Genomic DNA, 17,370 nt, shown 5'->3' on the forward strand with positions numbered 1-17,370 from the left:
TCCATCACATAGAGCTGTTTGAGGTCTACCCAAGTGAACGCGTGCACTTAGGACAGCGTGCTTAGACCTGTTGTGTTATTACCTACTTCAGGGGATCCTGCGCTCCCAGAGGAGGGAGAGACTGGCTCCCCCTGGAGAATGGGTGAGCAGTGAGAGAGGCCTCTCAGAGGAGGTGACATCTAGATAATTAGCTATCCAGTGTCTCTACAGTCAGCCCTCTGTATCTGGGTTCCACACGTGTGGATTCAACCAACTTCAGATCGAAAGTATTTGAAAAAAAATTATTCCAGGAAGTTCCAAAAAGCAACACTTGAATTTGCTGCACACGGAGCACTACTCTGAATCCACACGAATGCAGTGATGTGTAGCTGTGCCCTGTTACCGCCTCAGGGCCCCTTGCAGGTCCTCAGAGTCTCTCCAGCACTCCTTGTTTGAGCATCCTTCATCTCACCGTTCATTCCCTCTCTCCTTGTGTTAGGTGAACTCTTTGTTTTTGTGAAGAAAAAAATAGCTTCTAAAGAGCAATTAAGTGGTCAAAGCAATCCCTCAAAGGCTAAGAGGGAGCATAAAGTGCCATCTCTCGACAAGAAAACAGAAATCTTAATCTTTTGAAAAGCGGCATGAGGCTTGCCGAAGTGGGAATCAGGTTGCTAAGAACGAACCGAGCGTTTATACAGAGATGCGGAAAAAAGCTGAAATTTGTGGAAGAGTCAGTGCTGGCCCTACAATGGCAAAAACAGTCTCTGCTCCATAACAAGGTACTTGCAAAGACTGAGCAAGCATTAAGTGTGTGGTCAGAAGACATGTCATAGAAACGTCTTCCCAACGGTGGCAAACTTATGCGTGAAAAAGCATCCAGCCTCCGTGAGCATAGAGGTTATGGGAGGGGGTCAAGGAAAGTGAGAGGAAGATGCAGGATGGTAGGGTTTGGCTGGCTGGCTTTGTAAAGCACTACAGACTCAAGAACTTAAAGATGGGGGCAGGGGGAATCCCCATTGACTAATGCTGAAGCAGCATCAGTGTTCCCAGAAAAGTGCAAGAAGCTCATAGATAAGAAAGGCTCCCTTCAATTTGCTCTGCAAGAAGGTACCCAATGGTACCTGCATCCATAAGAGTGCCAAGCATCTAGGGCTAATTTAAAGTATATGGGAGGATGTATGTAGGCTATATGCAACACTAAGGCATTTTATAAGAGACTTGAGCATCCATGAATTTTGGTGTCTGCAAGGGGTCCTGAAACAAATTCCCTGCAGATACTGGGGCAGGGGCTGGGGGGCGGGGTGGGGGGGTGGCTGTGCGACTGTTTCTCCCGATTCTTCCTTAAGGTCACAGCTCATATCTGCATTATTTCATCATCTTATCCCCACCTCCTTGCACAGTTCATGGGGCAGGAGATCAAAGACTGTGTGAACGGTCAAATGACTAAAGGATAAACCCAGCCTTTTTATTATGGCTTGGAAGACCTTTTGCAATTTGACTGTGGCCCACTGTGATGGTTCATTTTATGTGTCAAATTGACTGGGGCTAAGAGTGCCCAGATATTTTATTAAATGTTATTTTTGGATGAGGTGTGTCTGTGAGAGTGTTCCCAGATGAGATTAACATTTGAATCGGTATAATGAGTCAAGCAGATTGCCCTCCCCAAGGTGGGTGGGCCTCATCTAATCTGTTGAAGGCCTGAAGAGAATGAAAGGCTGAGTGAGAAAGAATTCTTTCTCTCTGCTTGATGGTTTTTGAGGTGGGACATCAGTCTTCTGCCTTTGGACTCAGACTTAGGCTGAAACTTACACCGTTAGCTCTCCTGGTTCTCAGGCTTTGGACTCAGACTGAAACAACACTAGGCTCTCCTAGGTCTGGACTTCTCAGCTTCCATAATCATGTGAGCCAATTTCTTATAATAAATCTCTTTCTATATACATTCTATTATTGCTGTTTCTCTGGAGAATACTGATATACTCACTGGGTCTAATTTCTGGAAATTCTTCCCAGTCCTATGTCCCTAGGCTCTGTGTGTGAAATTGTTAGTTGCTCAGTCATGTCCAACTCTTTGGGACCCCATGGATGGTAGCCCACCAGGTTCCTTTGTCCATAGAATTCTCCTGCCAAGAATACTGGAGTGAGTAGCCATGCCCTCCTCCAGGGGATCTTCCTGACCCAGGGATCAAAACCAGGTCTCCTGCACTACAGGCAGATTGTTTACAACTGAGCCACAAGAGAAGCTCCAGGCTCTAGTTATAATAAACCTTAAGAAGTCTTAGCTCTTCCAGTTTTCTTGGATATCTTTCTTTTCATCTGTAGCAGGTGAAACTCAACTCATTTCTTTATTCATTGACTAATATTTATTCAAAACAAGTGTGTAATGGAAGGAAAAGTATAGAGGTTGCCATGAGATGTATTGCAAAGCAGATTCTGTTATTCCTTCAATACCCTTCCCACCTCCTCTCAACTATTCAGAAGCCAGTAGAGGCATTGATGCTCCATGGAAGTAGGAAAAGGGAGGAGCCTGATTGGGAAAAACCAACTATATTACATCCTACACATCAGTGATTGATTCGGAAATCCAGACCTAGGTCAGCCAGAGTGTGGTCTTCTCTTAGAGGCAGGGACTGATTTAAAAAGGGGCAATGACCCAACTTAGCCCAGAGGGTAGTTAGGCAAGGACTCATGACGTTTGAGAGAGGGACTCAAATTACCTTTGTCTCTCCATGAAACAACATAGATGTCCATTGACAGATAAATGGATAAACAAGATGTGGCAGGGGCTTCCCTGGTCGTAAAGAGTCCAGCTGCTAATGCGGGAGGCGCAGGTTTGATCCCTGGCCCAGGAAGATCCTACACGCCATGGAGCAACTAAGACTGTGCGCCACAACAATTGAGCCTGTGCTCCAGCCCAGAGGCCACAACTGCGGAGCCCATGTGCCCCGGAACCCGTGTTCCACAACAAGGGAAGCCACCCCAATGAGAAGTCCGAGCACCTAGAGAAGAGCCCGAGCAGCAGCGAAGACCCAGCATAACCAAAAAAAGAAAAAAAGGTGCAATATATATATATATATATATATACAATAAACTATTACTCTTCCATAAAAAAGAAACAATGAAATAATGCCATTTGCAGTAACATGGATGCACCTAGAAATTATTGTACTAAGTGAAGTAAGTCATAAAGAGAAAGACAAATACTATATGGTATCACTTACATATGGAATTCAAAATATAACACAAATGAGCCTCTCTATGAAACAGAGACAGACACACACTTGTAGAGAATAGATGTGTGGTTGCCAAGGCGGAGGAGAGGTAGGGGAAGGAAAGATTGGGAGTTTGGGATTGGCAGATGAAAACTATTCTACAAAGGATGGATAAACAACAAGGTCCTGCTGTGTGGCACAAGGAACTATATTCAGTATCCTATAATAAACCATAAAGGACAAGAATATTTGAAAGTAGGTATGTATAACTGAACCATTTGCTGTGCATCATAAATTCACACAACATTGTAAATCAACTATGTGCGTGCTAAGTTGCTTCAGTTGTGTCCAACTCTTTGCGACCCTAAGACCATAACCCACCAGGCGCCTCTGTCTATGGGATTCTCCAGGCAAGAGTGGGTTGCCATTTCCTACTCCAGGGGGTCTTTCCAACTCAGGGATCGAACCCATGTCTCCTGCATTGGCAGGTGGGTTCTTTACCACTAGTGCCACCTGGGAAACACATAAAATCAACTATACGTCAATAAATTTTTAAAACGGTACATTGGTCTCTCCTCTTTTACATGTTATTGAGTAAGGAAGTAAGGCCATCACTGAAGCTACTTTCTCTCTACAAGCCTGTGAATAAAACCTATGTAGGACTTAGCCAAGGTCAATGGAGCAGGAGCCACAGGATCCAATCAGATTCTGTCTACTCCATATCTGGGCTCTTTATTGGATTTGATTCATGTCCACATTGTTTAAACCAGTTGGAGGTATGCTTTTTGGTTTTAAAAACATCTAGGAGCATCTTAACTGGTATAAAAAAATCACATGGAGACCTAACCATCAAGAAGTAATGTTAGATTCTTCCAGAAAAGAGTGGCATGACCAGATCCAACACTTCAAAAGAACCTTCTTGGCAGTGATGAAAGTGAGCTGTATTTGAGACTGTGTTGCTAGATGCCTGGTGTGGATATGGGTCAAGAACAAAGTGAAGAAGACACCTAAGACTGGAGGCTAAACTATATTATCTTGATTAGAATCATTCCTCAGACTCCAAATGTTCTGACATGGTTGGGACCATATACAGACCTGGAGAAAATTTAGGAATATTTGTTCATGGATCCAACACATTTTCTGGAGCTCTTTTTTTTTTTTTCCCTTTCCTTTTATTTATTTTTTTTTCTTTCCTTTTATTTATTTATTTTTTTCTTTCCTTTTATTTATTTATTTTTTTTCTTTCCTTTTATTTATTTACTTTTTTTTTCTGAAGCTCTTATGTGCCAGCACTGGGCTAGCTGCTGGAGATGCAGCAGAAAATAAGGACACAAGTCACTGCCCTTATCCAACTGATATCTTAGTGGAGGGACAGGCAGTAAACAAAACTAATTAAGTACACATATAGTATTGGTTAGATGGTGATACATGCTACCGAAAAAGTGTTTTAAGGAAAAGAAATATGGACTGTCAGAAAGAGAAATTATTCAGCCAGAAGTTGCCACTCCATGGTCATAAAAAGTGAGCTTTTTCTCAGCAAAAAGCTTCAAGGAATGGTAACTTTCTGTATTATTTTGTGACTGATAAGGGCCAGAAACATCTTTTCTAGATAACGTAACCCTAACATAGATTGGGTGCCTGCTATATGAAAGCCAAAAGCATTGTTTCAATCTGTTCACAGATACTAGTTTACTTAATCTCCGTTTTATAGATAAAAGAACAAAAAGTGAGTGATGTCAAGTATGTCACCCGAGATGACACGGTGGCAGCGGCTCTGAACCTGGGTTCGTTCAGCACTGAGTTTCATGTTCTGCTTTTGGACTGTATGATGCTATCTCAGTGCAGCAGCTCCATGAGAAAACTCATGGTCCTGAGCAGATGCGATCATTAGATAAGACAACCAAAAAGAAAACGAATTTGTTATGAAGGCTATGTTTGAGTAGATAAATGCAATCTATCAAATGTGTTACAGAAGAGGAAATGCAGAAGTCTCTAGAGGGACCTCCCTGGTGGTCCAGTGTTGAAGAGTCTGCCTTGCGAGGCAGGGTATGTGAATTCGATCTCTGGTCAGGAAACTAAGATCCCACGTGCCGCAGAGAAACTAAGCCCGAGCGGTTGTGTGCCATAAGGAAAGATGGCCCAACAAAGATCTGTGTGCTGCAATCAAGACCCAACGGTGCCAAAGAAATAAAAAAATATTTTTTTAAGACTCTAGGGGGTAAAGATAGTTAAGCCTGACCTCCAGACCCGACTAGCCTTTTTGCCAATATTTTGGAGTTCCTCACTCCGTTGACCACATATCTCTCTCTTTTTGCTTCCCAAGTTATCATCACAAGGGGTTGCCAGGAGTTTGTTGGAGGTCTGGAACAGACCCAGAAAGGTGAAGATCTTTGGTATTTGGAGCAGTGAGTCACCCGGATTTCGGAAAATAGGCTCCTTGTCCCTTTTTCAAACAAACAAACATAACTTCATGTAGTTATGGAAACCCCATATTAGAGACCCAAGGGCCAAGAAGGAAAGCAAAGCGTGCCCTGTGCATACCCTTCCTTAGGGCTACTTGGCTTCTCTCCCAACCACTTGTGTTTCAATCATAAGTGAACTTGTCAGAAAATGATTTTAATTGTACACATGATATATGAATATCTTCTCCTTACAATGAAAATGTAACAGGTAAGGATAAGTCCCGTTTAGCTGCCATCGCCAATCCTAGGCTTCCTTTCCCTGCCTCTGTTCAGTGTGCTTAGCGTCTATCCTTACAGAAGTTTATCTAAATGTTTCTTTTTTCCTGTAGAATGCACATACTGTTGCTTTGTGCTTTTGAAAAAAAATAGTGTCATACTATACATGCAATTCTGGAATTTTCACTCTTTATTTAAAAGATAGTCAGCCCTAAAGATACATGCACTTCAGTGTTCATAGCAGCACTATTTATTATAGCCAAGACATGGAAACGACATAAATGTCCATCAACAGATAAATGGATAAAGAAGATGTGGTGTTAGTCATATAAAACAATGAAACAATGCTATCTGCAACAACATGGATGGAGCTAGACATTATCATATTAAGTGAAGTAGGTCAAAGAAATCTTGTAAGGTATCACTTATGTGTGGAATCTAAAAAAATAATACAAACGAATGTACTTACAAAACAGATAGACTCACAGACATAGAGAATAATCCATGGTTACCAAAGGAGAAAGGGAAAAAGATGATAAATTAAGAGTTTGGGATTAATATATGCATAGTACTACAAGGATAATTGGAGAAGGCAATGGCAACCCACTCCAGTACTCTTGCCTGGAAAATCCCATGGGAGGAGCCTGGTGGACTGCAGTCCATGGGGTCGCGAAGAGTCGGACACGACTGAGCGACTTCACTTTCACTCTTCACTTTCATGCATTAGAGAAGGAAATGGCAACCCACTCCAGTGCTCTTGCCTGGAGAATCCCAGGGATAGGGGAGCCTGGTGGGCTGCCATCTATTGGGTCGCACAGAGTCAGACATGACTGAAGTGACTTAGCAGAGCAGAGCAGACAAGGATAATAGATAAACAGCAAGGTTCTACTCTATAGCACAGGAAACTATACTTAATTTTTAATGTAACACAGGGACCTTATACTCAATATCTTGTGATTACCTATAATGAAAAACAATCTGAAAATTATATATATATATATATATATATAACTGGATCACTTTTCTGTATACCAGAATCTAATACAACATGTAAACTAACTATACATCAATTGAAAAAAAAAGAAATAGTATATTGCTGGTCATCATCTTAAAAAAATAAAAAATAGTCATCCCTTCATATCTAATACCTCACCAGGAACTGTTCTTAGTGAACATCCTGGAAGGAAAATTAATATTTCTCATGGTTTCAGTAGGCGCCAGACTCTGTATTGAATGACACATTTCTGAGGTCTCAGATTTGAATCAAAGCTGTGTTTACCCTAGGGTCAACTGGCAAATGGTGCTTTCCATGTGGCTCAGTGCTAAAGAATCCACCTGCCAATGTAGAAGGCACAGGAAACACAGGTTCAATCCCTGGGTTGGGAGGATCCCCTGGAGAAGGAAATGGCAACCCACTCCAGTATTCTTGCCTGGGAAATCCCATGGACAGAGGAGCCTGGAGGCCTACAGAATCCAGGGGGTCGCAAAAGAGTTGAACACAACTTAGCAACTAAACAACAACAAACTGGCAAATATTTTCCCAACTATTACTTAAAATAATAGTTTAAAAATAATAGTAGCGTGAAAAATAATCATAATAAGCATACTCATACTATGGCAAGATGGTTTAGTGAGCAATCAATTCATAATGTGCTCCCAGTAGACTTTTCCCTTATGGGCTGTAAGAAGGAAACCAGATTTTGTGTGTTCTCTCACCTGAAAGGGATTAGTTGATATGGAGGAAAGCAGAAGGAACCTCAGCCCACATCTTTGACTCTGTTCTTTCAAATATTACTTGTTGCAGGACTTTGTTGGGTCATCTTTGAGGATGAGGGGAAAAGGCAAGTATCTTAGATGGAGGGAAGACAGAGCAATGACTACCAAGAAGGGGGGAATTGTCCCCAGGCCTAGGCATGGGACAGAGACTGGCATGTCCCCACCCATGTCCCACCTCTTACAACACCCTGGGGAGGTAACAAACGTTGTGCATGCTAAGTCGCTTCAGTCATGTCGAACTCTTTGTGACCCCAAGAACTGTAGCCCACCAGGCTCCTCTGTCCATGGGATTCTGCAGGCAAGAATACTGGAGTGGGTTGTCATGCCCTCTTCCAGGGTATCTTCCTGACTCAGGGATTGAACCCGTGTCTCCTGTAGCTCCTGCATTGCAGGCAGACTTTTGTACCACTGAGCCACCAGGGACACCTACAACAGTACCTCAAAGGGACATAATTTCATGTGGCCATTTGTTCTGTGGGCTGAGGCTCCCAATTAGCCAAGTCCCCGTGGTCCAAGCTCCACACAATAGCAACCAAACCACTTATCTTTAAAAGCCCAACACCTGGACTCAGACAACAGTGCTAAATGCATTGATCCAAGAGCAAGGCCAGAGAGTGCTCCCAGGACCAGCATCCACCTGCACGGACAACTGTGCAGGTCCGGTGAGTTGTTGAAGAAGTTCCCGTGGCTTTAATTTTATTTATTCATTTATTTAAAATGTTCATTTTATATTGGGGTGTTGTTGATTAGCGGTGTTGTTCAGGTGCACAGCAAAGCGATTCAGTTACACGTACACATGTACCGATTCTTCTTCAAATTCCTCTCCCACTTAGTATTGTATTATTGTGTATTATGTATTGTATTATTACACAGTATTATATATCTTTGTGTGTGCAAGGGAATCTTACTCAGCCATAAAAAAGAATGAGCTCTTGCCACTTGTGACAACATAGATGCACGCAGAGGACATTGTGCTCAGTGAAATGTCACACATTGTGTAATCCCGTTTATGTGAAATACTCAGAGTGGGCAAACCCATAGAAATAAAAAAACAGATTAGTGGTTGCCAGAGGCTGGAGGAACAGGGAGTGAGGAGTGTCTGCTAAATGGATATGGAGTTTCTTTTGGGGATGATGAAATTTTTTTTTAATTGATAGAGGTGATAGTTATATAAGTCTGTCGCCATAGTGAAAACCATTGAATTATAGATTTTAAAAGGATGAACTTTATAGTATGTAAATTTATCTCAGTGGAGTTATTATTAAAAAAAAATAATAGAAGAAGGGAAACAGCTGATGGGAGGGGTGGGCAGATTTTCACTATTCCACTGAACTGCTAATGTATATGACTGAGAAACTTCCTAAGGAAGATTTCGTGCTAATGATGCTGATTCGGCACAAAGACAATGGGTTATCCCTGAGCCCTCAGTCAGTCATTTCAGTCAGTTCAGTCTCTCAGTCGTGTCCGACTCTTTGCGACTCCATGAATCATAGCACGCCAGGCCTCCCTGTCCGTCACTAACTCCTGGAGTTCACTCAAACTTACATCCATCGAGTCGGTGATGCCATCCAGCCATCTCATCCTCTGTCGTCCCCTTCTCCTCCTGCCCCCAGTCCCTCCTAGCATCGGAGTCTTTTCCAATGAGTCAACTCTTCCCATCAGGTGGCCAAAGTACTGGAGTTTCAGCCTCATCATCAGTCCCTCCAATGAAAACCCAGGACTGACCTCCTTTAGAATGGATTGGTTGGTTCTCCTTGCAGTCCAAGGGACTCTCAAGAGTCTTCTCCAACACCACAGTTCAAAAGCATCAGTTCTTCAGTGCTCAGCTTTCTTCACCATCCAGCTCTCACATCCATACACGACCACAGGAAAAACCATAGCCTTGACTAGACGGACCTTTGTTGGCAAAGTAATGTCTCTGCTTTTGAATGTACTATCTAGGTTGGTCATAACTTTCTTTCCAAGGAGTAAGCGTCTTTTAATTTCATGGCTGCAATCACCATCTGCAGTGATTTTGGAGCCCCTCAAAATAAAGTCTGACACCGTTTCCACTGTTTCCCCATCTATTTCCCATGAAGTGATGGGACCGGATGCCATGATCTTTGTTTTCTGAGTGTTGAGCTTTAAGCCAACTTTTTCACTCTCCTCTTTCACTTTCATCAAGAAGCGTTTGAGTTCCTCTTCACTTTCTGCCATAAGGGTGGTGTCATCTGCATATCTGAGGTTATTGAGATTTCTCCCAGCAGTCTTGATTCCAGCTTGTGCTTCTTCCCAGCCCAGCATGTCTCATGATGTACTCTGCATATAAGTTAAATAAGTAGGGTGACAATATACAGCCTTGATGTACTCCTTTTCCTATTTGGAACAAGTCTATTGTTCCATGTCCAGTTCTAGCTGTTGCCTCCTGACCTGTATATAGGTTTCTCAAGAGGCAGGTCAGCTGGTCTGGTATTCCCATCTCTTTCAGAATTTTCCACAATTTATTGTGATCCACACAGTCAAAGGCTTTGGCATAGATGTACTCTGCATATAAGTTAAATAAGCAGGGTGACAACACACAGCCTTGACGTACTCCTTTCCCGATTTGGAACCAATCCATTGTTCCGTGTTCAGTTCTAACTGTTGCTTCTTGACCTGCATACAGATTTCTCAGCAGGCTGGTCGGGTGATCTGATATTCTCATCTCTCTCAGAATTTTCCACAATTTATTGTGATATGAGTGCAATTGTGTGATAGTTTGAGCATTCTTTGGTATTGCCTTTCTTTGGAATTGGAATGAAAACTGACCTTTTCCAGTCCTTTGGCCACTGCTGAGTTTTCCAAATTTCCTGGTATATTGAGTGCAGCACTTTCACAGCATCATCTTTTAGGATTTGAAATAGCTCAACTGGAATTTCATCACCTCCATTAGCTTTGTTCATAGTGATGCTTCCTAAGGCCCACTTGACTTCGCATTCCAAGATGTCTGGTTCTAGGTGAGTGATCACACCATTGTGATTATCTGGGTCGTGAAGCTCTTTTTGTACAGTTCTCCTGTGTTTTCTTGCCACCTCTTCTTAATATCTTTTGCTTCTGTTAGGTCTGTACCATTTCTGTCCTTTATTGAGCCCATCTTTGCATGAAATATTCCCTTGGTATCTCTAATTTTCTTGAAGAGATCTCTAGTCTTTCCCATTCTATTGTTTTCCTCTATTTCTTTGCATTGATCACTGAGGAAGGCTTTCTTATCTCTTCTTGCTATTCTTTGGAACTCTGCATTCAGATGCTTATATATTTCCTTTTCTCCTTTCTTTCACTTCTCTTCTTTTCAGAGCTGTTTGTAAGGCCTCCTCAGACAACCATTTTGCCTTTTTGTATTTCTTTTTCTTGCGGATGGTCTAGATCACTGCCTCCTATACAATGTCACGAACCTCTGTCCATAGTTCTTCAGGCACTCTGTCTATCAGATCTAATCCCTTGAATTATTTGTCACTTTCACAATAGTCATAAGAGATTTGATTTAGATGATACCTGAATTGTCTAGTGGTTTTCCCTACTTTCTTCCATTTAAGTCTGAATTACGCAATAAGGAGTTCATGATCTGAGGCACAGTCAGCTTCTGGTCTTGTTTTTGCTGACTGTATAGAGCTTCTCCATCTTTGGCTGCAAAGAATATAATCAGTCTGATTTTGGTGTTGGCCATTGGTGATGTCCATGTGTAGAGTCTTCTCTTGTGTTGCTGGAAGAGGGTGTTTGCTATGAGCAGTGCATTCTCTTGGCAAAACTCTATTAGTCTTTGCCCTGCTTCATTCTGTACTCCAAGGCCAAATTTACCTGTTACTCCAGGTGTTTCTTGACTTCCTACTTTTGCATTCTAGTCCCCTATAATGAAAAGGACATCTTTTTTTTTTTTTTTTTTTTTTAGGACATCTTTTTTGGATGTTAGTTCTAGAAGGCTTTGTAGGTCTTCATAGAACCATTCAGCTTCAGCTTCTTCAGCATTACTGGTCAAGGCATAGACTTGGATTTTGTGATATTGAATGGTTTGCCTTGGAACCAAAGAGAGATCATTCTGTCGTTTTTTTGATTGCATCCAAGTACTGCATTTCGGACTCTTTTGCTGACCATGATGGCTACTCCATTTCTTCTGAGGGATTCCTGCCCACAGTAGTAGATATAATGGTCTTCTGAGTTAAATTCACCCATTCCAGTCCATTTTAGTTTGCTGATCCCTAAAATGTCAGTATTCACTCCTGCCGTCTCCTGTTTGACCACTTCCAATTTGCCTTGATTCATGGACCTGACGTTCCAGGTTCCTATGCAGTATTGCTCTTTACAGCATCAGGCTTTACATCATCAGTCACATCCACAACGGGTGTTGTTTTTGCTTTGGCTCCATCTCTTCATTCTTTCTGCAATTGGTTCTCCACTGATCTCCGGGAGCATATTGGGCACCTACCAATCTGAGTTCATCTTTCAATATTCTATCTTCTTGCCTTTTCATACTGTTCATGGGGTTCTCAAGGCAAGAATACTGAAGTGGTTTGCCATTCCCTTCTCCGGTGGACCACGTTTTGTCAGAACTCTCCACCATGACCCATCTGTCTTGGGTGGCCCTACACGGCATGGCTTATAGTTTTAGAGTTAGACAAGGCTGTGGTCCATGTGATCAGATTCGTTAGTTTTCTGTGATTGTGGTTTTCAGTCTGTCTGCCCTCTGATGGAGGCTTATGGAGGCTTCCTGATGGGAGAGACTGACTGAAGGGGAAACTGGGTCTTGTTCTGATGGGCGGGGCCATGCTCAGTAAATCTTTAATCCAATTTTCTGCTGAAGGGCAGGACTGTGTTCCCTCCCTGTTATTTAACCTGAGGCCAAACTATGGTGGAGATATTGCAGATAATGGTGACCTCCTTCAAAAGGTCCCAAGCAGGCACTGCTGCACTCAGTGCCCCACCATGCCTCTGCCAGAGGAGGGAGAGACTATTTTACTAATCCCATAATTTTCTGAGTGAAAAGAAGTGTGTACGTGAATCTGGGCATATGCACAGACTGGCTGATATTGCCAGTTGCGTATCCCTTTTCCATTCTTCTCTTTCTTTTCCATTGTTTTGGGCAGTTCAGTTCAGTTCAGTTGCTCAGTTGTGTCTGACTCTTTGCCACCCCGTGGACTGCTTCATGCCAGGCCTCTCTGCCATAACCAGCTCTCGGAGCCTGCTCAAACTCATGTCCATCGAGTCGGTTATGCCATCCAACCATCTCATCCTCTGTCATCCCTTTCTCCTGCTGCCCCCAATCCCTCCCAGCATCAGGGTCTTTTCCAATGAGTCTGGTGTTCATATCTATGGACAAAGTATTGGATCTTCAGCTTCAGCATCAGTCCTTCCAATGAATATTCAGGACTGATTTCCTTTAAGATTGACTGGTTTGATTTCCTTGCAGTCCAAGGGACTCTCAAGAGTCTTCTCCAACACCACAGCACAAAAGCATCAATTCTTCAGTGCTCAGCCTTCTTTATGGTCCAATTCTTACATCCATATATGACTACTGGAAAAACCATACCTTTGACTAGACGGACTTATGTTGGCAGAGTAATGCCTCTGCTTTTTAATATACTGTCTAGGTTGGTCCTAGCTTTTCTTCCAAGGAACAAGCATCTTTTAATTTCATGGCTGCAGTCACCATCTGCGGTGATTTTGGAGCCCAAGAAAATAAAGTCATTTTGGGGCAGGACTGTACTCAAACACCTTCCCTGGCTTCCTTGAAGCTAGCGGTGGCCATGTGAAAGCACTCTTGCCGATGAGATGTAAGCAGAGTTCTGTCAGAGCTTTGTGGGATAGCTTTTGCTTTTGTGTTAAAGAGGCAGGCTCAGAACTGGCCCTCTGAGACTTCCCTGGTGGTCTAGTGGTTAAGACTCTGAGCTCCCAGTGCAGGGGATCTTGTTTCAATTCTTGGTCAGGGAACTAGATCCCATGTGCTGCCAAAAGGAACAGTGCAGCCAAAAAAAAAAAAGTCTGGTCTTCCTCTTGACCCACTCCATCTTCTTTCTGCCTGGGTCTGGGACTTGATGGCTAGAGCCAAAGCAACGATTTTGTGGCCAAGAGAATCACAGACACTGACAACATTAAAATGCAGAAACAATGGTAGAAACTACCTATGTTTGGGTATCTTTTGATTTCTTTCATTCTAATCTTCTTTCTCACTTTTGTTTATATGCTAGTCTTTCACTTACCTGTGAGAAAAAGGAATCCTAGTGTTCACTGTGGTCCGTACTTACAACATAGGCATCACCTGAGAGCTTGTTAGAAATGGAGCATTTTCAGGCCTGCCCCAGCTTCCAAATCAGAATTCATAAGATCCTCAGTTGATTGAGAGACACATTAAAGCGTAAGAAGCTGTGGTTTCAGTAATCACACGAGTGTGGCTGATTGCAATCTAACTGAGATGGAGGTTGCTTAGACTCCACAAGACATGACTAGGTGCTGTTTTGTTATCAACAGGAGTGGGAGATCATCACAGGCAGCTGACGTGGGAGAGAAGGAGCATGGCAGGACCACCAGGAGTACTGGTGTGGGGCATTTTCTGGATGTTTATTAAATATTTTATGGTATTTACTCCATTCCAGGCATTATTACAAGCATTATGGCAAGAATAGCTTATTTAATCTCCGTGGCAACCTATGACTCATTTCACAGATGAGTAAACTGAGGCACAGATAGAGTAGGTCATATAGCTGGTGAGTGACAGAGGCAGGAGAGGAACTCACGCATTGTTTCCAGGGGTTGTGCTCTCTTCCCTGGATTCCCCCCACAGGCTTTGGGAGAATTCTTTAACTTAATTAATTAACTTAGCTGTGGCATGTAGCCTCTTTAGTTTTGGCGTGTTGACTCTTAGTTGTAACGTGTGGGATCTAGTTCCCTGACCAGGGAATGGACCTGGGCCTCCTGCATTGGGAATGTGGAGTCTTAATGGCAACCCACTCCAGTGTTCTTGCCTGGAGAATCCCAGGGACGGGGGAGCCTGGTGGCTGCGGTCTATGGGGTCACACAGAGTCGGACACGACTGATGCGACTTAGCAGCAGCAGCAGCTTCTGGACCATAGGAATCCCTTGGGGAGAATTTTAAGGAAGCCAAAGCACCTGTAGAGAGGTTAGAAAGTGGATAAGTGTTCCTTTGTCTTCCTAGTGCATTCTGGGAGGCATGGGCTAAACATGCAGTATTCTCACTTCATCTTCGAAACTTCACCTGCTGAATGCCCGGTATGTGCCTTGAACTGGGGGTACGTTGGTAGCAAGATGCTGTTCCTGCCTCCACAGACCTGGAAGAGACAGGTAATGAGTTCTGATGTGGTGCAGTCAGTCCTGAGAAGGGAGTGAGCAAAGCGAGCCGAGAGAAGGACGTTTAATCCAAGAGGGTTTGCAGGGGACAGAAGAGAGCCAGCTGAGGCGTGAAGGCTGACCAGGAACTATTCAGGCAAATCCAGGCTGTGTCACATGTACTTCTGAGGGAATTGCCAAAATAAAGACCCAGAAGTGAACAGGAGAGTGGCACTGAATGGCCACTGGTACCATTTTCTCAACCACCAGCCCTGAGGGTAGATGTGATTAATTTCCATTCTACAGATGTGGAAACTGAGGCTCTGAGTGGCTAAGCAGCATGCCAAATTCTAGAGTTTCACAGCAGATAAGTAGCAGAGATGGGCTTGAAATCTGCTTGTAGTTCAGTCACTAAGTCATGTCTGACTCTGCCACCTCATGGACTGCAGCACACCAGGCTTCCCTGTCCTTCACTGTCTCCCAGAGTTTGCTCAAACTCATGCCCATTGAGTCTGTGATGTCATCCAACTGTCTTATCCTCTGTCGTCCCCCTCTCCTCCTGCCTTCAATCTTTCCCAGCATCAGGGTCTTATCTGACACCAAAGGCAGTGTTCCTTATACAATGCTTATCCTACCCCTTCTAGAATCAGGGACTCTGTGCCTTCTGGTGCTGAGAGACTTAGGCCAGCAGTAACACCTGTGTACACCAGCAGCTGAGGTTGAAAAATATTTCCTAGGGTTCCCTTGCACCTTCCCCTTTATCTTGTGACACTCCTGAACCCCAATGGGCTGTGGCTCTCCAGGGTAATGTGCTTGACTGGCTGTGTTCAGTAACTAGGTTCAAGGTGACGGGTGACGTGCCAGTCTGGCTGGCCTTACGCACGCTGGGGGAATGGCCCACATATGTGTTTTCACCCTGATCCCTGATCCTACACCTTTAGACGTTCACCACTCACCTTGTTAAACATCTTTCTAACTTCTTTGACAAACTGCTGGTTTCCACCCGCCCCACTTTCTCCCCTGCCTAACAAGGCGGGAGGCTAATATATTATCAGGTAGATTTCTGTCTGCTCCTTGTATTTATTTGGCACTGACCCAATGCCATGAGGCTGCCAAGTGGAATCTGGTCATCTTAGGTTGAATTAATGAAAGCATAGGGCTCAGAATCAGGGAGGTGGACTTGGATCAGCACTCACCAACAAAGAACATTCTGTTCTGGGAGAAAGGTTGCCAAAGGCAGCCAGTTCAGAGGAGGCTGTCCAGAGAGTAAGAGGCTCAAAGCCAAAATGTATGACTAATATTGAAAGAATCGGGGTTGTCTGGCCTGAAGCAGGAATGACTCAGGAGGAGATGGCTCCCAAACGAACGAGACTCCAGGGATCTGCAGGGGTCATGTCTCAGCATCACTTCAGAGTCCATTGCTCTGCTGGCAGCCGGATCTTCAAACCTTCAAGCCCTCCCAAGCCCCTGTGCTTCCTCATTCATTCCCCTTACCAAGCCCTAACGTTTTCCTCTCTTCAAACCCACGACCTTGCTCTCTCTTCTTATATTTTTACAAACGATTTTGCCTTCTTTCCAGAAAAAGTTAAGGCCAGTAAGAAGAAAAAAAAAAAAATTTCCTGCACCAACTAATTAGTATCTGAATTCATCCTCTCCCTCTTCCTTCCTGTCTTACGGGAGAGAGGCTGGACTCCTTCCCAGGTGATTGCTTCCGCCATGACTCTGGAGGTCATCTGTCAACCTTGTTCCTGCTTCTTCAACATCTTCCACTCCGCTGCTTCTTTCTCCTCTTCCTATGCAGGAAGTCTAAGTCCTCTCCTCAAAAAGCAAACCAGCCCCCTGCTGCTCCCACTGGTTGCCTCCTTTTCTACCTTCTTATGCAGGTAATCTTTACATTCCCTCTTCTCTTCCTTGATTCAGTTCTTCAAGTCATACCATATAAGCTGAGGCTATTTAAGATATTGGGGGACATCCCTGGTGGTCCAGTGGCTAAGACTCTGTGTTCCCATTTCAGGGGACCTGGGTTCGATGCCTGGTCAGGGCACTAGATCCCACACGCCACAACTAAGAGTTCTTATGCCGCAACTAAAGAACCTGCACACAGCAAGGAAGACCCCACGTGCCACATCTAAGACCTGATGCAGTTGAATAAATAAATATTTTTTAAAGAAACTTTAGAAAAAAGACATTGGACAATATTGGGTTGAACCATATGAAATGACATGTTTCCGGTAACAGCTTTCTTGTGATATAATTCACATACCCTACAATTCATGCATTCAAAGTATACAATACAATAGTTTTTAGTATATTCACAGACTTGTGCAACTATTACCATAATCAATTTTAGAACATTTTTACTACCCCACGAAGAAACCCCAATATCCATTATCCCCCCAGTTCACCAACTTTCTCCATCCCAGCCCTAAGCAACT

Source organism: Ovis canadensis, chromosome 24 (genome assembly GCF_042477335.2).
Source record: "Ovis canadensis isolate MfBH-ARS-UI-01 breed Bighorn chromosome 24, ARS-UI_OviCan_v2, whole genome shotgun sequence".
Classification (NCBI taxonomy): domain Eukaryota; kingdom Metazoa; phylum Chordata; class Mammalia; order Artiodactyla; family Bovidae; genus Ovis; species Ovis canadensis.